Raw genomic sequence first — 23141 nt, forward strand, 5'->3', positions numbered from 1 at the left:
ATGGTTACCCTGCAGAATTTTGATCTGAATTCTAAATTAATTTTCACATATTCTCATAAATATGTGCAACACTGTTACTTCAGCTGCTCCATGTGGAGGTACAAAGTTTGGGATAGAGACAGTTTTACAAATTTCACTTTGTGCAATTACACTTATCAGAATCTGTGTAGATCACACCATTCTTTTAATTATGCTCAATATTAATTTTCCCTTGATGTTATTAATATAACGTGTTTTAATTCAGAGATTTCCACAATCTGAAGTGCTTCTGTTCAACCAAATAGCATGCCTGACCTGAACACCTAAAAGAACAACTGGATTGATTGCTAACAGTAGGAAAAGGCATGTTCTTCCTGCCAAGGTCTGATCAGGAAAGAGTTTGTACTCTGTTAGAAATAAGTAGTGCAAGATAAATCTTATGCCACTTAAAGGAGGCAATGTCTTTCATGACAATTATTCTTCGAGATCAAGAGCAAATTAAAAGTTTTTCTTTAACTCCACTAAACAGAAGCACTGGTGACAAAATCTTTAGAGCAAAGCTTTCAAATACAGGAAATGCAATGCAGTTTTCTTTTGGTCAATAACTTTGAAATTGCAATCAGTAAATTCACTCCATGTAGCAATGCCCTTAAACAGATAAACTGTCTTGAGGGAAGTAATATTACTTAAGTGTCATGTGACTATAAGCTCCTCAGGTTGGATTTCAAAGACAAAGGTTAGGTTCTCAGTTACTATAAATCAACATAGATATTTTGACTTTAAGGTGATACCAATTAATGTGTATTTTTGCAAGACTCCCTTACCTCCTTGCTCAATACTGACTTTAATAATCGTTTATTTAAACTCTACTGGTTTAAGTTACCCAGTCAAACCAATAACAGGGAGTCAGTTCTTTCCTGCGACGGTGCTAGACTTCTTGGTGAAGGTCTTGAGGCACAAATTAATTTTATTGTAAACTTGTTTTCTTGCAGGAACTGGCACTCACAAATCCTTACGAGGATTGTACTGTTATGCTGCAACTATGTCATTCCAATCTTACTTGGGCTATTCTGCAGCTGGCTCTGGCTTGCTGTATTACATTGCTTTAACAGGGTAAGCATTCTTAACTTCTCTATTGTTTTTCTCTTTCCATGATGAAGGAATTGGCATACCACCACATTCCTCAAAACTCAAACTTTTTCACAGCAAGCAATTTATCTGAGTATATATTTGAAGTTCTTCTTAAGATTGAAATCAACATAATGAGAAGAAATGTGTAGGAGTTTAATAAAGATTCATTAAACAAGAACTTTTGACTATCTCATGTTCTTTCATTTCATTTCTTTCAGTATCCCAGAGTAGCTCAGCTTCATGACAACACACAGAGAACTTATTAGATCAAAGAAAAAGAAGTGTAAAAGCTACTGACAAATGCCTAGAACAAAAATAACTCAGGATTTCAACATTTTTCTTTGTAGTCAGTGTAAATGTTGTAAAAGAATTCTTCTGTATATTTTTTAAGAAGTCTGAACTATTTCAACATTGCTAGGAACCCATTCTACCCGGAGGGAGACCCAAGTAAGTAACATCTTAATTTTCATCTTGAAAAAGAGGGAATATATTAAACTTTTAACAAGGCATCAAACTGAAAGAAAAAGCTTGCAATATTGAGCCTGAAGGTTTTTTTTATTTATAATATACATACTGTTAAAGAGTTATGGCATCAAGTCCAGATTTTTCATATAGAAGCTCTATACACTTAATATTTTAGGATGCCAATAGTACCAGGAAAAATACATTAAATGTTTTAGATGCCACATATTTTTTAAAAAAGGATACACGTACCAAATGTACAGTAGAATTTCTATTAATGAAATTATTATTAACAAAATTTATATTTTCACAGATATTATAAAAGTATCTTTCCAAAGAGAATTAATTAATTTATGGCATGAGTTTTACTGATATAAATTCAAAGGCAATTGGATGAAATGAGCTTGGGTTCTAAGCAAAGTTATTTCAGAGCTCTATATACATAATCATGACTAAATCTACTATAATTATAATGTTTTATTCACTTGTTTAATTGATGTGGAGGATGTGCATCTAGTAAGAATGTTCCATATAATCTTAGCATTATACATTTATTACAAAACTGCTATAGATAATTTCTGACTCGGATTTTGCAGCTGTTATTATGAAACCCTAATCAAAGCAAAGTAGGAAACTGTGACAGCCTATTATGGCTGTTGATCCTAAGCACATTTCTCTCTCTTAGTTAATAGTTATATACTCAAAAGTTGTTTGGCATCTATAAAATGAGTCTACATTTTTACACCCACAAGAATTATATATGGGCAAGAATTCCGGGAGGCACTCATGGTTCAGCAAGCAACTCCTGGACTTACTTTGGAGCAAAAAGGAAGTCTATAGGGAGTGGAAGCAGGAACAGGTTACTTGGAAGGACTACAAAGAAATTCTCCAAGCAGTCAAAGATCAGGTTAAGAAAGCTAAAACTCAGATAAAATTAAATCTAGCCAGATTCTACAGATATATCAGAAATAAAAGGAAGGCCTGGGAAGATGTGGCCCTCTCCAAAAGGAAACAGGACAACTGGTCATGAGGGATACAGAGAAACCTGAGGTTTTCAATGACTTTTTTGCCTTCACCAGCAAGAACTCTAATTGCACTATCTAAGTTGCAGAAAGCAAAGGTAAGAACGAGGAAAAGGAAGATCTGCCTGGTTTAAGATCAAGTTTGAGACCATCTAAAGAATTTGAAGGTGCACAAGTCCATGAGATTCATCCATGGCTTTTGAGAGAACTGGTCAGTGAAGTTGCTTAGCTGTTATCCATCACATTTGAAAGGTCATGGGAGTCTGGCAAAGTTCCCACTGACTGGAAAAGGGTAACATAACCGTCATTTTCAACAAGGGAAAAAAAGAGGATCCAGGGAACTATAGGCCAGTCAGTATCACCTCTGTGCCTGACAAGATCGTAAAGTAGATCCTCAGGAAGGTCCACTAAGTCAATGGAAAATTAAGATGAGGTAAACATGGCTTCACCAAAGACAAGTCATGTATGACAATCTTGGTGGCCTATTATGTTGGAGTTACAGCATGAGTGGATAAAGGCAGAGCAACTGGTATCATTTACCTGGACTTGTGCAAAGTGTTTGACAAAGTCCCACATGACATTTTGCTCATCAAACTGGAGAAGAATGGATTTGATGGATGGACCACACTGTGTAATAAATTGATTGGATGATCAGACTCAGAGAGTTGCAGTCAGTGGCTCAAGGTCCAAGTGGAGATCAGTGATGAGTGGCATTCCTCAGTGACTGGTACTGGGACTGGTGATATTTAAAATCTTTGTAGGTGACTGAGTCAGTGGGATCAAGTGCACCCTCAGCAAGTTTACAGCTGAGTGGTGCAGTTGACATGTTATAGGGAAGGGATGCTAACTAAAGGGATATGAACAGGCTTGAGAGGATGGCCCACGCCAACCTCATGAAGTTCAACAAAGCCAAGTAAAGGTCCTGCAAATGGATAAAGGAAATCTCAAGGACAAATACAGACTGGGCAGAGAATGGCTTGAGAGCAGTCCTGAAGAGAAGGATTTTTGCATGTCAGTTGATGAAAGACTCAGCATGAGCTGGCAGTATGTGCTTGCAGCCCAGAAGGTCAATCATATCCTGGGTTGCATTAAGAGAATTGTGTGTCAAGTGCTGCCTCTCTGCTCCTGTGAGACTTCACCTGAAATACTGTGTTTAGTTCTGGGGCCTTCTAGGACCTGAAGGGTACCTACAGGAAAGCTGGAGAAGGACTTTTTATAAACACATGTAGCAATAAAACAAGGGAAAATTGCTTTAAACTGGAAGAGAGTAGATTTAGACTAGATATGAAGAAGAATTTTTTTACTGTGAGGTTGTGAATGCCCCCACTGTGGAGGTACACAAGGCCAGGCTGGATGAGGCTTTGGGTAGGCTGGTCTAGAGGGAGATGACCCTGCCTGTAGCAGGGCAGTTGGAAATAGATAATCTTAAAGGTCCTTTCTAACCCAAAACATTCAGTGATTCTATGATTCTGCAATTCCTACCCCACAAAATGGAAACTGAGAGGAAGCACTCATTTCAGGCAAATTTTCCTTTTTCTTTGATAGCGTATGAATTTATGAACAAACCAACAAAGAGAGCTCTCTGTTTGCAAGCCATGTGATCACAAACAGGTTAGTAAGTGAGATGTATCATGCAGTAAGCAGATGGCAAAAGCAAACACAGAGTAACACTCACAAAAAGGGGCTGCAAAAAGGCAATAAATAGAGAGATGGCACTGTTCTAGGTGCAAACAATTTGAAGCGAATGGTGATAGGGTATGTTGAAGGTGTGAGCCAGGAAAATGCTGAACAAACAAAATTAAAAGCGAAAGAATGTATTAACTTCCAGTTGTTAGGACTTAACTAGAGGAAGCGTTCTAAAACAACACACTGAAAAGAGAAGTAAAGGTAGAATGAGTAACAACATTCCTTTTAGATAATCTGAAAGGAAAAAACATAGTTCAATGTATATACTTTATGCATAAATCTCCCATACGTAACATGTATCATATGCAGTTTTAAAACTAATTTCAAGGTTAGGTGAGAAACAAAATAAGCATTTTTTTGCTCTGGCCTGACGATAGATGACATAATGGCGTGAGGAGATAAGTCAATATTGTCATTGTACAACAAAAAAGCAAACTGTGCCCAAATAACAAGTAATTTGTTTTGTCATGTTCAAGGAAATTGAAAACTTTCTTGTTTAAAACAGCAGAAATGTGAAAGGAAAAACCTGCTTTTCACTTAACGCCAAATATTTGAAAACATGTGCGTATGGGAACTGCTGAATCATGGCCTGAACCTCTGGTTGACCACCTGAGGCAAGCAATGAGTCAGCCCTGAGAGCACAGGTGAAGACAATTCTTCTGTCGGGAGGGCCGGGAGCAACCAGAAGGTGTGGAGCCTGGTTCCACCTCTCCTAGATCCCATTTAAGAGCTGACTACTATAGGGGAAAGATCTCTTTTTGGAGATTGTTCCTCTTTGAGTCTTTGTAGTGAGCCCTGGACAAGTGTAAGCTTTCCATCCATTCTTTTTTAGCATGATAACCTGTTTAGCCTAACTTCCCTGTATATTTCTTAATTATAACTTCTGTATATTCAGTGGTTATACAATGTGTTAAAAAAAAAAAAGGAAATCCAATAAAAAGCTCTATCTATTGCAGGTCTCGTGTTGCTGAGAACGTTGTATTCCGATGCTTTCATGAAATGAGAACAGCAAGTGTGTAACTATGATCACATCTTATTTGTAGCAAACAAAGAGTGATGAAAGTTGGGAGCTGAAGAGTAGCAAAAGCAGGGATGAGGAAGTGGAGGATTCAAATAGCAGTGAGTAAATAGGATATGGAAAAAGAGGGAGTAAAGAGCTAGGTAATAAGTAGTAAGAAGGGGAGGGGGGGCGTGGGGAGGAAAGAAGCATAAACTAGAAATACAAACCATAAAGCAGAGAATTTAATCCCTGCTGTAGAAAAACTCTTCTTTTGAAATCATTGTTTATTAAACCAACCAGGATACCACCTCTCCTTTTAAAAATAATCAAATTACTGTATTGGTATTTACGCATGCATGAAGCAAATGCACAACTTTGACAGTTGCGGTCCTTGTGTTGCCACTTCTGTCTCTTGGGCAGACAGGATATGTGTTTTTTCCGTCCAGCCACCTACTAAGAAAGCAGCCGTCAGGACCTTAGTGGCATTTCAACACTGCCTTCACCCAAACATTGCGAAAATGTTGAGCAGATCCTAATGAGAACTTTACTTCTTCATACAACAACATAGGGCATAGCATTACCTTTCTGTGTGTGTGTGAGGGCATTCAGAAGCTCTGCAACCCTGAGAAACCAAAGATCTCCCACAATACATTTAAGACCTCCCAAGAATTTCCAGAAAAAATCATCATTTACCCAAAACATTAACTTCATTCCTTAAATGCAACCCTTAATTCCCCAGCATATGTTTACATTATCCTGCTGAGCTACTGCTTTTTTCCTGTTGTAACTTTCTGCGGTAGGCAGTGACACTGAGAGCTTGGTCCTATGTGGCCTAGGTTTTTACTCGACACAAAAGAGAAAATTTTTCTTTTTGCCTCTAGCACAGCCAAGTTTTTATCCTTCAAGAATTTTTCACTTTTGAAATAGAATAATCTTTAGTGCAGGCAAACAGGGCCCTGGAATTTGAGAAAGTTAATGCTTATGGAAAGTCCAAAGAATTTGATCTTTCTTTCCTTCTGATCTTTCCATTCCTGTTAGAGTGAAAGTATTTGGCTGGGCATGTACACCTTGCAGGGATATAATTAATTAAGATAGTTAAATTGACTGATTCATTCCACCTTATGTGGAATGTACCATATAAAGTGGAATGAATGTCACTGATCTTTGTGAAAATGCAGTGAGGAGAACTTTTGCAGCTATGAACATATGACAGGTACCTTATGGTTCACCTGCAGATTATATCATTAGTATTAATTACTCACCAGTTTTACAGGCATTTCAGGGTGTCTGCACATTGATCCCAACTGGTGGGGCTGTTACCTGTACAAGCATTACGCATCATGTGGAATTAGGAGCTTCCTAAGCTTTGCTAGTCTTTTTTTAACAATTTTTTTCAGAAAAGTCAGTTTTCGGACTGCATGACTCTCCGTAGTTGAAACCAAAACCATCTGGAACCCCAAATGCAATGATAGTGCTCAAAATGATCTTCGCGAGTATTGTCTTTCTCCTTACTTCTTGGTTTCTAACTCTCCTAAGAGAACAGTTTGGTTTGATATGGTAAGGGTATTTTCAAACTGTTGAATGAGAATGGAAATGAAAAACGAGAAAGCATGTGTTTCTAGAGAGTTTGATGCCTAAAAACATTATGTTCTTTCTGTCCTGAAGGAAATGAAAGTCATTCTTCATCCTGAATGTTCTACTAACTGCATACACTTTATTTTCACTACTTCTCTGCCTTATTTCCTTAGTTCCTCACCTCCGAACTCCATAAACAAAAATGCCTTTCTTTACATAGTCCTCTCCTATAGATAGCCAAAAAGCCAACAGAGAAACTGACAGTCTGCTACTGTTAATGGGGACAGTATGGGTCACTGTAGGCATATGACATTCAAGAATAAAAGTTTCATAGTTATATACAAATTGACTGTACTCTAGAGACATGGGACAACAAAAATACTATTTGTATTCCTTTATTCCTCACTCAGTTTTTCTCTTTCCCATAACTCTTTCACTCAGTTCGGAACAACCTGGAGAATCACTACCATTAGCACTGCTGAGCATCTAAGTAGGTGAGAACATAGCTCTTCTAAAAGAGAGAAATCTGCAGTAGTTTTTTTTTTATAGCAGAATGGAGACCAGAAGATTCTTCAATGTTTTTTCTAAGATAATTCTATGAGTGATTTAAAGAATTCTTACTTCTGCTGAAGTGATTGTTGTCTGTAACATAAAGTAAGCCTAAAGCAATACATTCTTTGCAGTTAATGAAAACGTGAACAGAATGAGCCTGGAGGTAAACATATTTGCCTCTGGCTTTGAATGCAAGACTTTGCATCTGCCAAGCTCACCTCCACAATCTTTAACGGCAAAAAGAAATTAGAGCTTTTATGTAAATTATTTGAATTACTCATATCTAAAGTAAGCTTCCAGGTACATGCGACTACATGCCACCCCCTCCTAAAAAAAAAATGAAACAAATAAATATGTATTTCTAAGCATTGATACTCTATGATTTTGGTAAACAAAAGGTTGTCTTATAAGTTTGCTTAAAGATCACTGCAATTATGTTGTGCTGCTCACTGCTAATAGAATGCTTGCCACCACTTGGGAAATTAACTGCAGAAGTGAGAAAAAGAACTTTCTAGTTGAAAATGTGTTGTTAAATGCCTATTCATGAGAGCACGAAAAAGAACTGTGTTACTGTGAAGGTGACAAAGCACTGGAACAAACTGATACAGAGGTTGTGGAACCTCCTTCTCTGGAAATATTCAAGATCCACTTGGATGCTTTCCTGTGTAATCTACTGTAGAGAACCACTTTAGCAGGAGGTGGGACTTGATGATCTCCAGAGGTCCCTTCCAACCCATGATTCTATGTTAATCATCAAGAGCATAGCAAACGATATGCACTTCAAATGCTAAAATTGTACTCACTGATTAGATCATACAAACTAGACTGGAAATCAAACTTGCTAGTATAAAACTGGTGTTCAAAAAATGATACAGGTGTTCGCAGAATGGTAGATAATACCTTTGAGCAGTATCACTGCTACTGCTTACAAATTGTTATTTTAGTTGCAAAAAATTGTTACTACATTCGATTTTGTGTTGTGAGTGTAGCAAAATTCTATATGGAACTACAGTATAATCAGTTAAATATGTCTGGATGTTATAAAGTATAGTAACAAATCTTTTTTACAGAACATTACCAAAGTATAATCACTGACATTCATTCCATCATGGACTAATATATTAATTATATAATATATTTATGGAATTTTTGTACCTACATCAGAAGAAATATGTAACAACTATTTCTCAGTGTTAAAAATATGATGATACTTCCAAACTATAATGCTTGGTGATCTGGATGCTTTCCAGAGCAGTAAAATTCACAGTCTCTCTTGTGAGTTGTTGTTTTTCATAATCCAAGAAATGGAAAGGAAAAAAAAGGAAAACAAAACAAGAAAAGATGGGAAATAAAACACGACAGTGCTTATCAGTTTTTGTACCTTGAATTCTTGAAGCATCCCTGTAGCAGAAATGCTAAGTCATGGCCTGAAACATTGATTGAGCACCTGGTGGGAATGCAGGGCCAACCCAGGGGAGCTCAGGTGTATGCAATGTACCTGAGCGACTGGAAGGAGTGGAGTCAGGATCTAGCCCTTCACAGACCTCATTTAAGGGTTGGTAGGGGAGGCAAGGCTACCTTGCTGACAATCTCTGCCTACTTTATGTCTTCTGAAGGGAAGCAGATTCATTCCTTTACTTCTGTGCCCACGGCTCTTGCATTTGAACAAGTCCTTACATGCTGTAGCCTGGGACCATGCTACTCTGCTGTCATTGCTGTGTTTTCCATTGTGTTGCAATCCCCTAAGTTGTTTTGGTATGATGCACTTTTTCTCCCAGGTTATTCCTCTACTATTAGGACAGTAGGCCCAAGCAACGGGTTGGGGTTTAACCTTGTGAGTTACACTGATTAAGTAGAAAAGAGAAAAAAAGAAGTGAAAGAATATTTAATTTTAGAGATATGGCCTTATGTTTGTTCTTCTAGATTTTTAGCCTACACGTAGGGGAAAAAATGCTAATTTTCTGACTGACATCAATGAAAATTGCACCGTATAAAGTACGGATGGCCAAATAAAAATGAGCCTGAAGACTCTACTATTGTATGAGGGATTTGCAAGAGTTTTTATGGAGAATTAAATTGATATCTGAAGAGGAAGCTAAACCTTTCTGGTGTTCACAAAACTCTTCCTGCACTATACCAATCACATTGACAAATACGGTTCCTTCAGAAGTAAAGCTTTAAGGAATTTTGAAAAGGCCACCAAGTGTCTTTTAACTCCAGGGTCTTCTGGCGTAGTGTGGAGACAAATGAAAAAAATGTTTGATGCGTCAGTTTTCTTCTGAGGAGAGAATTTGTAGTAGAAGAAAGAACTATCCGACTTTAGTGTAATGAACTAATGCAATGGGAAAGTACACTACAAACAAATAAAATCAGAGAAATTATTGATATCTTATTATGCAATCTGTGTGATACAATCAGCATCAGTGATATGAATACAATTTAAAGATACTCCTGCACATTTTCTATTTCTACATATTGTTATCAAAAGAGAGGCCGTTGGTAGCAAAGAGAATCCTGTAGAACTTCACTGCAAGTCATGCATTCAAACAGCAGGATACTGATAGACTAGCATTAATCATCACAGATATATTCCTGCACGGTACTTTGTAATTACTAAAGTTGCATCCTTTGAACTTTTGTGTTTCCGTAGCAAAACTAAACAGTATTAAACATGCACACCTGCAAGGTGGGTGTTTAGGTTTGATGTTTTGTTTTATTTTTTATTAATTTTGCATAGATGAATCAAATTAACTTTGAAAGAATAATCAAAATCATTTTGATCAGAATATCTTATCAAATGCCTACCTCTTCCTCTCTCTCTTTTTTTTTTCCTACATATTTCTTTTTCATCTATTAATTCAGAGAATGGTCAGACATTGCCTTTAAATACTTCTGGAAGAAATGTATTTATTACAATATTGAATAATTAAACCAATGGTTTGATAAAGTCAAGGTATTAAAAACAGTTTTTGTTTATAGAGATGAGCTGAATACTTTTCCCAAATTGGCTCCTTCTAACTAGTAAACAGATCTTTGATTGGAAAAATGCTTTGGTCCCTCAGTAGTTACTATGCTGCGATCTCAGTATGTTCTGTCTTGCTTTACATCTGAAAACACTTTTTTTTTGCCTTTTTTTTTTTTTAGTTTTTTTTTTTTAGTTTTTGGAATGGAACACTTGCAAAGGTGGGATTATTATCCTTCCTTTATCTCCTTTCCCCACTAAACATCAGGTTAGATCACAAGAACCATTTGGGGATAATTAGCATTTACTTCTCATCCACAAGTAGATAAAGTGACATAAAATCTCAGGATGACTTGAGTCTATGTCTGTGTTTTACTCTAAAATAAATGATAGATTTTTATTGTATGTTTGTAAAGCAGTAAACTTTATTAGTGTCATGTATGTCTTTTGCTACAGTTGAGAAAGCTCTAACTACTAACTGTGTTGATGTTCACAAACCCTAGTAGCCCTGATGCTATCAACACTGTAATGAAAGCAGAGAATGTTGTTTCTGACATCTTCAAAATTCAGAAGTGCAGCTGAGGCTTGTGTTGGCAGTACTCTTAGAACAAAGCATCATTAAGGCTGTGTCCTGAATATCTTTTGTAATTAACTTAGTAGCTGAAAAACTTGTTACTGCTTAATATTCCACAAGTCAGGTCTCAGTGAATCAGTGGGACTGGAATGGAGATGTTTCTAACAGTACTGCCCATATTTTAGATTTTTTTTTTTAATTGTAACCTTGAAATTGCAAAAGGCAATATTATATACTATAATTAATACAAAGTTGAATGGAATATTACACTGCAATATTATAAAAAAGGGATTATTTTTGAGAGGCATCACAAATGAAGCAGTACAGTACAGAGAGTGCAAAAATTAGCAGTGACTGAACATTGATAAACTCAGTGTTTGTGTACAGAAATGGATGTAGAAAAATATTCTTTGTGACATACTTCCAACAAAAAAAGGAAAATCTTTTAAATACATCTTGCTATATCTTTCCAGATTAATTCTGAGGTTTAAAAGTACATGCAAGCGCTAATTTTATCTCAGTTAAAAGATGAGTATTTAAGTGAACAGATAAATACCAGACTTTTGAATTATGATGATTAAGAAGGTGCTCTCAGACTTTCATTCTGGCATGAAGTTTGTGCGTTCTGTCACTAAAGCCTATGTCGGAAGCAAGAAGCTTGGACATCAAATGAAAGAAAACACTGTCTCTCTAAATATCCAGATCTTATGCTGACATATGTACCATTTTCATTTAAATGAATAACAGAAATGTCTGCAAAATATTCATATACTTTAATGAAAATTCCCACTGAATTTAATATGTAATTCTTTAGGTGAAAGTAAGAATATATGTATATATTTATTCATAATGCTAACTGAAAAAAAGGACTAAAAATAAACATCTTTTATAATAGACTTCATAATGACACCATCCTTTTCTAAAACGTTTATTTTCTGTCTACTGATAAGTGCTGAATAAATACCACAGGGTTAAAAAATGACTTTCATTTGTATGAAAAAAATACATAGAGCAAATTGTATTTTTAAAAGATGTAGTTAACTAAGGTCAGAAGGTCAAAAGAGATCAATAATCCCACATCATTAGTCTTTCCAGTAAAACACTGGCAAGGACCCCTTCCTCTCTCTCCCTGTTTTGGAAAGTTTTTGATTTTAATGTAGCTCATTAAACATCTCAAATTGAAGATCCCACAGGGAATGCAGTACCTCCTTCTTTACTTTATCGAATCCTTCATCTAAAAATGATAAAATTAGGATCATTCAAAGGAGCTTCATACTTCACTCCAAGGGAATAAACCTGGCCTTGGAAAAGCAGACATTCAACCCATAAAAGGTAATAATTTATTGTTTGAATACTTTCTCAAAATGCTGGAGATCCAGATGCATATCTGCTGTTAGGTAATCCTCTGTGTTGATCCTCCTATTTATGGCAATTGATAAATCTCTTCATCCAAGATATATAGAAATTCAAAGTTTTTTGAAACAAAGGCTTGGTTTGAATTAATTGGCATTTTCAGGTGAAAAAAATATTGGAAAACGGATTTTTATGTAAGACACATTCTCCTGCCAGTGGCTTGCTGAGGTATAGGAGAAAGAAAATGAAAAATCAGAATGTGGTAGATAGGGAGGTGTTTTCTGCGGCCTTTTCACAGTGCTACTTTACTCTTGTGACCTGGATGTTTGCATACAGATGGAGAAACTGAAATGGAGCTGAGCCAAGCATAAGGCTCTGTTGGTCTTACAAATAATAAGGCTTTCCATCTAATTTGTTGTATTACAAAGATCCGAAACCTAAAGTGTGCTGTAGTTAAAATATAGGCTCTCTGTTTACAAATGTTCCTATACTCATGAGAGTGGACGTAGCTGTTAAAGGATGTGACATTATGGATCAGTTACTTTATTAAAACAATGAAGAATTATATTTTCTTTCTGAAAGTGGAAATATCTTATTGTGCTAGCACCTACCGCGGCCAGTTCCCTATGCTATTGAGAGTGACATAATATTGAAGTTCCTGAGCTTTAATGAGCTTTGGTCAGGTTTCCTCCAACTACTTACACATATCCACTTTTCTCTTACATGAGCAATGCCATTTATTCACCTGCTCTGAATTTTCTCTTCTCACTCTACTCTTTTTTTTTTTTTTTCTCTGGCCTTTGGGCATATTGAAGCTGTTATTGAAGCACACAAACATCACTAGTGTAATTTTGCTTATAATTAGGGCTCTTTCCTTATGAAAGAAGGGTGCATATTTCTAACTAGTGTCCTACATTACAGCTGTTCTTGCTTCTAGTGGGCAAGTTCAGAACCAGGAACCCATTTACTGGGTTACCTCAATCCTGAGCAAAGGCAATTTCAGAGACTGGATGCTACTTTCCAAGGGCTGTAATGATTTGACTGAGGAAGAAATTCAGTATACAATTGTGATTAGATTGTAGTAACCTGTTCTTCTTAGTGTACAGAATGCTGAATGTTGTAGTGTTGAAGTTACGTAGCATTGAGATTCTGCAACTTAATACTCAAGCCAGGATAACACAAATGTAGGTGTTGCTTATGGAGGTGCGACTGTCTTGTCAAGGTTGGTCAGAGCTAAAAGTCATGTCCTGAATGCTCAGCAGCTACACCATACTTAAATTCCAGACGTACTCTACAAGATTAAGAACCAATCTAATAGTTTAAAGTCATTTGTCACTCAAAGTGCAATATGATAACTGAGAAGAGACAAATTTTTCAAAACTTTCCTACTTTTCCAGTTTTCATGTTGAACTTTGATCAGTAGACTTCATTAATTCATTACAAAAAAAGTCTTTTTTTCCCCTTATCTTTACATAGTAGAGAAGTTACATTTTCTTAATTAGTGGGTACAAGCAAAGGAATAAAAAGATCCTCTAAGTTCTTATTCAGTGAAAAACCCTTTGTGTCTGAATGCTCAGAAATATTTATAAACATTAGAATTATGACCATGCATATAGTCTCTTAAATAAAATCAAGATGTTGATGAATGATGGAAGGATAGACAGACCAGCCAAAAAAACATAATCTTGATGTCAGATTGAATACATTTATAGTTTATACATCAATAATATGTATTTCTTTCAAGTTCATTATCTCTTACTGATTTCAAAGACTACCCATATTTTTCTCATAGGTTAGTATTCTTGTCATTCATTCACTCGACTGCTTTTTGGATAAGGGCCTGTAGCTACTCCTTTTTTGAAATGGTTGTGTGTTTACCCTTTATTCTGATGCCTTCAAGGAAATTTTGTCGAATGACAGTATTTTGGCCATAATTATAACTTATTACTTAAAATACGAGATTTATGGAAAAGTATTTTTAAGAATCAGTGTTTACTATATTACTAGTAATGGTCTGCAGCAATATGATGTAAAATTCACTGATAAATACTTTAATGCCTAAATGCTAACACATATACAATTCATCTACCTTGGCACAGCTAGAACAGTAATTACCTAATGCCATTCACAGAGTGTGGGGTTAATTGAAAGAGGTCTTGACCTTTGTGACCTATCAGTTTTGCCTAGTCAGCTTGACCCAGGTCAGAGATTCTGCCTGATAGCTTCTGCTTATCATAAAAGCTTCTTGTACTTAGAAATAGTTCTTATATATTTCTCTGCATCTACAAGTATGTATGTATATCACAAGGGTGTGTATATGTATGCACAATAGTAACTGAACAATAAATACTCTTTTCTTTTATTTTTCTTTCTCAACTAATACAAGCAGAATGTAAGTTGCAAAGTGAAGATGATATTTCTTTTCAATTTCTATCCTAGCCATGATCCCAAAGCTAATTTCCTGGTTGAGACAATAGAAATTTGTTGTTGCTTGTGTTATCACAAATGACTTTGGAAAGAGATTTTGTCAGATACATAAGGTTTTCAAGTAGTAATATATACTAAAATAAATCATCTTTAATGTAAAAATATAATTAGTCACAGCTCTTAGCAACAGATGCACTTAAGAGAGCACAATAGTTGAGATGCTGATTGAATTTTATACCATGTTAAAACTGGAGCATTTCATGGCATCTCCAAAACTTATTAAAACATATTTAAGTCCAAAAGTTGTATACCTGAAAAGAAGGAAATATCAGAATTAAAGTTACTTTTGGAGACTGAACTCAGTCATTTTGTCCTGAATTTCATTCTGTGTCTTTAATTATGATCACTGTCTCTGTTTGTCAGTTTCAGAGCTCAGAGACACAGGAAGTACAAGTGTGTTCAAATACCTGAAGGCAGTGTGCAAAGACAACAGAGCCAGGCTCTTTTCACTATTGCCCAGTGACAGCATAAGAGGCAATGGACACAAATTGGAACAGAGTATGTTCCCTCTGAATATCAAGAAACATTTATTGTGCAGGTAACCAAACATTGGCATATGATGCCCAGAGATGTTGTGAAGTCTTCCTCTTTGGAGATAGTAAAAAACTGCCTGGACATGGTTCTGGGAATCTGGCTGACCATTCCTGAGTTTTAGCAGATGAGCACCAGAGGTCTCTAGTTAGTAATAACACATTTTCAACAGAGAAGATGAATTCGATGGTAGATTACTCTGATTTCAAAACAAAAGAACAGGTCTAGCAAATTAATTTGGCAAGGAACACATTTATACTTAACCCACATTTCTTTATGCATCATATGTACCATAATCTTGTTTGCTTTGATATTTCTCAGATGCACAAATCTTTTCATCCTGTGAGATCAAATCTGAACTTCTATTGATTTCATGTTAAGGAAATCCACAGATCCCTAGACAATAACTTCTGTACCCTGCCTCTGGTAGATCAGTTGTGTTTTCTGTCTATTGCATCAGTATAAAACTAAATTTTTCTGGTTAGTTCACTTACAAAATCTGGTTCATCCATGTTTATTTACATCCCTTTTGACATATTACCTTATATGAAGTTTTTCTGAATGTATATCAGACTAAGTCAAAGAACTTCAAGGGCAGATTTTCTCCCATCAAAATGCTGAAGAAAGGCTTTGCTGCCAATCTTGTTGCTGGAGGGTACATCCTTATACGTACTTTGTGAATAGAAAAGAGAAGAAGGGACTTTTGTTGGTAATGCTAGTGTGTTATGACTTTCCAACATCACTTGTGGAGACAAAGTATCTTCCAGTTCCACCATGGGCTGAGATTTTAGTGAACTGAAGGGATTAAAGACCAGAGAACACTAGATAGTCCACACAAAGGTAAACTATTGCCGAAGTATCAACAAATTCTTTCAAATTATATGAAATTGATACAATCTTCACTGCTTTTTCTTCTATGCTTATAACAACACCCACCAGTTCATTCTATTAACCAGGAAATAAAAGCTTTAGAAGAAGATAAAATGAGTAGAAGTTTTCTAAAATGACTTATTAGAGATTTTCAGGGGAAGAATCCTACCAGTAACATTAATTTATGAAAAGAATTGTTATAGAATTGATTCTATCAAATTTTCTGAAACTGTACATTGAATCCTATGAGTGGTCTCAGGAAACTAGACTGTGCTTCTGAGACATCCTGTTTTTATTTTCTAAGAGTTATTATTGGGCTGAGTAAACTTTGTTTTATAACTGCACATGACATTGAATTTGTAGAAATAGGATTGTATTTTGTTTGTGAAATCTGTATCTCCTGCTGCTCTGAGAATTTGCTGCAGAAAACTATTCATCTATCTTCCACTTTTCTTATCTCTACCACTTTCACTTTTTACCATAGATGTCTTTTTCTCACTTCTATACTTAATCTCCCTAGTATTTTTCAACTATGATCCATTAGATATTAAAGTTACCTTAAATTGTCAATAGTGGAAGTAAAATATCATATGAATATCAAAATATGATGCTTGCTGAGGTAGGTTCATACTACATCCTTAGTCAATGAGATGCATATGTGTCAGTGTTTGAGTATTTTCTGAACACGTAGTAACTATTATTTCTGGCACGTGTGTGGCTGATTGTTTCCAGAATGAACAAAACATAAGGCAGCATAATTAAGCCTGGTAGATGCAGGCCACACTCTCAACAGTGGTCTTGTTTTTATAAATTAGCTAAATGGTTTCCAGAGAATGATGTGCTGAACTGTTTGGGATACATTTCTTTTAAGGAAACGATGAAAGGCTTTGCAAGTAGTTCCAAATGGTCCATATTTGCTTTGTTTAATAGTCAGCATATTAGTCACCTGGAATGTATCTATAAAAGATTGAGGCTGCTTCAGAATAGTTTAATTTAATCTTTACTTTGATTCTTACCGCTATACTTATTCCTAGTACAACTTTACCACATTAATGAAAAGCTAATATAAAATTAAGAATAGAATTATTTTTGTTTTTGTCTTAAATCTGTATAGAGTGTTGCTTTACTTACATTTGCATTTTTGAAATGCGGTGTTACTTAAGCAGTTTTATCAGTGGACCTAACTTATTATTACAGAGAATACTTTCAGTAAAATGGCAAATTTCAGACTTGATTATAGCAAAAAGTGAAGTCATTGAAAAAATTTTAATTTCTGTGTACAGTTAGGAGCTGCTGGAATAAAGTAGTTCACAGAAGACAAATGATTACTCAAAAATAATTTCTACAAATTAATAAAAGAAATAGGAACTCATAGTGTGGCTTAGAAATATTACAAACTTAGCAAGGGTCCCAAGGTTCCAAGGCAACATATCAAATAAAAATCATAAGCTCTGTTTTAATCTTTCCTTGTGTACCCTGGAAATCATTTATTTGTAAGTTACCTTAAGAATAAATATCTTGTCCTAAAGGATACTAGTTTTCATTGTCCTTGCAGAAATATCTGATCAGATGACACTGGATCCTACTGATATTTCTGATGATAGTCTCTGTTGGAATCTGAAGAGTAAACTGAAGAAAGATTTCTTTGAACAACATGGATTAATTTGTGTTTTTCCAGAGAAGATTTTCATAAAGGCATACTAATTTTATTTCTCACTAAATGCTCTTGAAAGAGAAAAAATACATATTTTTACTTTATCAGATAAGACTATCTTTCTCCCATCCCATTTCTTCCCAGCAGTATAGCCAATAGCATTTCTTGAATACCAGTAAGCATTTTTGAAAGTAAAGAGTTGCTAAAAGTGCCTGCCAAAGCATTCCAACTTACATAGAAAGAGAAGCGAAGGTGATATGGCAAAAATTTTGAATGGACCTCAGACTCTGAAGACTTACGCTTCTGACTTCTGCAACAAGTCATTCACCTTGTCTTAAACTTACAAACTTTTCTGCTCATGAAGTTTGCTTGATAATGCTATGCTACCTGAAGTTCTAGAGATTAATCCAGTGTGAGCCTGAAGTTCAGGGCAAAAGTGGAGCAACATGTAGCCATACTTAGCCACAAGATTTGTGAAAATCTTAGTTGATATGACTTTGTGCCTATATGAAGTAGTATGACCTTTTATTTTTGTAAAAGAAAGATAATCTGAAAATTGAGTTTTTCTTTTTAATCTGTTCAGATAGAATGAGGCAATGATAAGAGTTCTTTTTCAGTGCTTAGTCTGCAGCTTCTGATGACATCAGTATTTTTATTATTCCTCAGGAAAGTTTTTCATATGATTCTCCAGGTCTGCAGTGAGTATACTGTAATTAATCTCCTGTGAATTGTAATGAATCTCTTCTTAATTCAGAAGCTACTTTAAGCAAGCTTAATTCCATGTCAACTCCATATTCCATACATTAAGCAAGCTTAATTCTATTTCTTTATTATCTATTTCTGGTTAGAGATCTGCTTGACATGCTAGCAGAAAAACAACAAAATCAGAAGCAAAAACATGCTGATCTTCAGTGTGATTCACTTACATTTTCCTCACAAACAGCTTAATAAATATTAATGTCTATTGCCCTGATAAAAAAAACATGTGAAAAGAACTCATACCCGGGCTCTGAGAGGCATGCTGATTGCTAAATATTTCTTACACATCTAACTTAAAAAGTGACACAATTCAAAATTCAGTTCTGGATGAATACAAGAGAAAGGCAAAAGTTCATAAAAACTACAAGAAAAAAAGAAAGCAACAATAAAATATAAGAGAACCAGGAGAAGGACCGAGATGAGTCTTCAGGTATTGGTAGTCTTTGAAACTCCTTTCAAGAATTAATTGCCAAATCTTTCAGAGCTGCATTTTGAACCTGTTTGGAGTTTGTTTTGTTCTATTTTTTTTTCCCAAAAGAAAAGGTCCAGTTGTTTCCCAAGATCACATATGAACTAGCTTTTATTCAAAGTTGTATTTTAAAGTAAAAGGCTCAGCATAAAGCATATCTAGCATTTTGCTTTACCAGAAGTGGATTATTTTTGTTGCCCTTGCCACTAAATCAGCTTCATAAAATAAGCCTTTTTTTTTGCAGAGTGTTAATGCAATAACTTTTCAAACTTAAATTTGCCTTTAAGAACTCTCAAATAATAATGCCAAAGACTGACTTAATCTCTAAACAGTGCCAGCAGCTTTCAGAACAATTCAACGTGCTAATTGCTTCATACACTTTCCACAATATAGTCCTTCAGTTCTGAATGATTTTTACAGAAAACTGCTATCATCGGAGTCTGCAGCAAATATTTATCTTGTCTTGATGTGGTATGCCTTTGAAAGAACTTAAGAAATTGCAAGCTGAGAAAAGTAAATTGTTGAAATAAAGCCTACAAAAGGCTTTTTTTTTTTTTTTTGTCATGTCATAACAGTTCCTGAAAAAAGTTTTTATCTGTAAATGTCCTCTTTTAATCTGTACATTTTCTAAAGGAGAAAAAAAAATATAATAGAATGGTTAAGGTTGGAAGGGACTCCTGAAGTTCATCTACAATAAATTTGCTCAAGCAAGGGCACGCAGCCCAGTAGCATGTACAAGCAGCATCTGAATTTGTCCAAAGAAGGGATTCTGCAACCTCTCTTGGCGTCCTGTTCAAATGTGCCGTTCCTCACAATGTAAAGTGTTTCTTGATGTTCAGAGAGACCCTCTTGTGTCCCACTTTGTGCCTATTATCTCTTGACACTGGTAACCACTTAAAAGAGTCTGGCTCTGTCTTTTTTGTACCCTCCACTCAGGTGCTTATAGATATTGATAAGATTCCCAAAAGCCTCTTTGCCAGGTTGAACGATTCCAATACCCTCAGCATCTCCTCACAGGTGAGGTACTTCATTGCCTTGATCACCTTGGGTACCCCAAAGCTGGACTTGTTCAGTAGGTCCTTGTGTGTTTTACTGGGAGGCCTAGAAGTAGGTACAGCACTCCAGATGTAGCCTTGCCAATACTGAGTAGGGAGGACGGATCACCTTTCTTGACCTGTTGGCCATGTCCTGTCTAATGCAACCAAGAAAACCACCATCCTTCTTAGCATCAAGGACATGTTGCTGTCTCCTGTTCAATTGGATCTTTACTTGAACTCCCAAGTCTTTTCATCTGTAGAGCTTCTTTCCAGTATATACTGGTGCCTGGGATTGCTCCTTCTCAAGTGCAGGGCTTTGCACTACTTATTGAAGTCATGAGATTCTTGTCAGCCCACCTGTCCAGGCTGTTACAGTCTTTCTAGAGGTCTGTGTGGACCTCTGGCAAATCATCTTTTCTAAGGCTCATGCCACTGGTGAATTTATTGAATGTGTAATCTGCCCCATCATTTAGATTATTGATGAAAATGTTAAGTGAAACTGAATCTAGTACTGACTTCTGAGGTACTTTGCTGTCCAACCAGTTTTCTAACTATCTCCCTGTCTACTCATTCATCCCGTATTTCATCAGCTAGTCTATACAGATCTTGTGGGAGATAATGCCAAAGACTTACTGAAGTCTATGTAGACATTATCCATTTCTCTCTCTATGTGCATCAGGCTGGTGATTTAATTACAGAAGATTGCCAGGTTGGTCAGGCATAACTTTGCTTTGGTGAATTCATGCTAATTATTTCTAATGTTTTTTTTCTCCTTCATGTGCAGGGAATGGTTTCTAGAATTATCTGCTCTTTGTCTTCAAGGGGAAATATGTGAAGCTGACAAGCTTGTGTCTTCTTTCCTGCACTTCCTGAAGATATGGTTGACATTTGCTTTCCTTTCATCTTTAGACAATCACTTGAGTTGTCAAAACTGAAGAAAGATTTTGAGAAGGGCCTTGAAATCACATATGCGGCTTCCTCATCACTTTCTCAGTAGATGAATTCATCAAGGCCCATCCTCTTAGGAATACCTATCGGTTCTGTCCATATATTCCACTTTAAAACAAGCTAAAAGTATTGCTTTTAAAATCAAGTGAAAAGGAAGCAGTACTTTAGTTGTCATGTGGGATGTGGGAAAGGTTTCTCTCTTGATGAATGAGGATGAAATAGCTGGTATGAAACTTACATGTATTCCAAGAAGTGTTTTGAACATCCAGCACAGTTATTCTACATTGGGTTTTTTGTTTGTTTGTTTGCTTGTTTTTTTTTTTTTTTTGTTCAAGGAAAGAATTAGTCGTCTGAGTGCTTGTAGAGAAGTGATTTACTCTCTTATCCCTTATTTAGAAAGTTCTTGTCTCTGGCCACGTTTAGAATTCTAGAAGCCTATTTTTTGCCAAACTTTTAACATTCTTAGCAATCAAAGCCACTTTAGGTCTTTTCCTGTGTCTTATGCAAACCTCTAACTAACCTAAGAATAGACTCTGGTTTCCCATTTCCCTGAGGTTCACTCTGAAGTAGTTGAAGGGGCAATTTGTCACAGAGATGATTCCATCTTACCTGTTATGCATCGTGTAGCCAGCACACTTATTCACAGAGAGAGAGGAGGTACGGCTGTTAACACTGCTGAATCAGTGCTTTCTCAACTGAGATCATAGAATCATAGAATTCTGTGCAGCAGATAGCAGCAGAGGGGCAGTATGACAAAATGATGTCTGACATGAAAATGTAGATAAAGCAAAGGTGTGGAATTGAATTTCTCCATGCTGAAAAAAGTGGCACCTGTTCATATTCATTGATGCTTTTTGAATGTTTATGTAGACATAAAAAGAGTGAATGTAGTAGAGTAAGGTGGTGGATGGTATGTTTCAGCTGTAGTGACAGAGATGTGAAAGACAAGCCATGTTCTGGATGGGCCATGCAGATTTTTTTGATAGTGGTATGCAGGCTCTCGTTCATCTCCAGTGAAAATGCATAACAAATGGTTGTAACTATGTTGAAAACTGATTTTCTGTAGCCAAGAATTTTCTCTATCAAATACTGCTACTGTGCTCTCTGTATTTGTTGTAGTTTCCATGGAAGTAAACAGGAGGTATTACTTTCAAAGCAACGTAGGTGTGTGTATGAGTGTTTGTATGTATGTGTTTATATCTTGTTTTTTTTTTTTTCAGATGTGGACATGGTTAAAGTTGTTTGTACACTTTTGAGATACTGTTATTTACTTATCTATTTTGGAATGAACGCACTTCCTTATTTACTCTTGTAGATGTCTCTGAAAATTGAGATTCATTTTAGAAAGAATAGACTTCCTGTTGTTTTTCCTTGGGATTTTCATTATAAAAAATTTACCTCATGTCTGGTTGGGAGGTAGGAAAGACAAGCATTAGCAGAGAGTCTTCCTGGAAATAAATTAGCTGAGAACCTGAAAATTTGTCTTTTTTCAGACATTCCTACCCTTGCATGATCACAATATTTCCTTCAAAGTAATTAGGTTAGAATCATTCTTACAATGGAATAATAGGAAGAAAACTTTAGGGACATTTAAAGAAACCATATCTATTTGGTACATTAAAAACTGAGATGAAAAACAAATTTTGTAAAAGGTTATATAATTAAAATTTTATTTAATAGATTTTCCTCTTCCCATGACATCAAAGGTTTTTCAGTACTCAAAACAAATGTATCTCGTTTTCAAATTAAATTGAGGGGGATATTTTAAATACCTGCAAACACATCTCAGATCTAGTAGTCATATCATGGTGTAAGAGATTATTCTTTTACATCATTGTCTCAAAGCTTGCTGGACGCAGATGAACAAGTCCAAGCAAGTCCTGGGCAAGGGTTGAGAAATCTTTTGTCTGGAGAACATTGATGGACAAGTCCTGGGCAAGGGTTGAGAAATCCTTTGTCTGAGGGACACAGATGGACAAGGCCAGGGGCAACGAGAGAGAGATAAGCTGCAGATTAATGGCCAGGAAGCAGTCTTTTGTGTGGGTTTATCTCAAGGAAGATGGCCACAATCTCCTAACTCTAACAGTCTC

Source organism: Meleagris gallopavo, chromosome 1 (genome assembly GCF_905368555.1).
Source record: "Meleagris gallopavo chromosome 1, MGAL_WU_HG_1.1, whole genome shotgun sequence".
Lineage (NCBI taxonomy): Eukaryota > Metazoa > Chordata > Aves > Galliformes > Phasianidae > Meleagris > Meleagris gallopavo.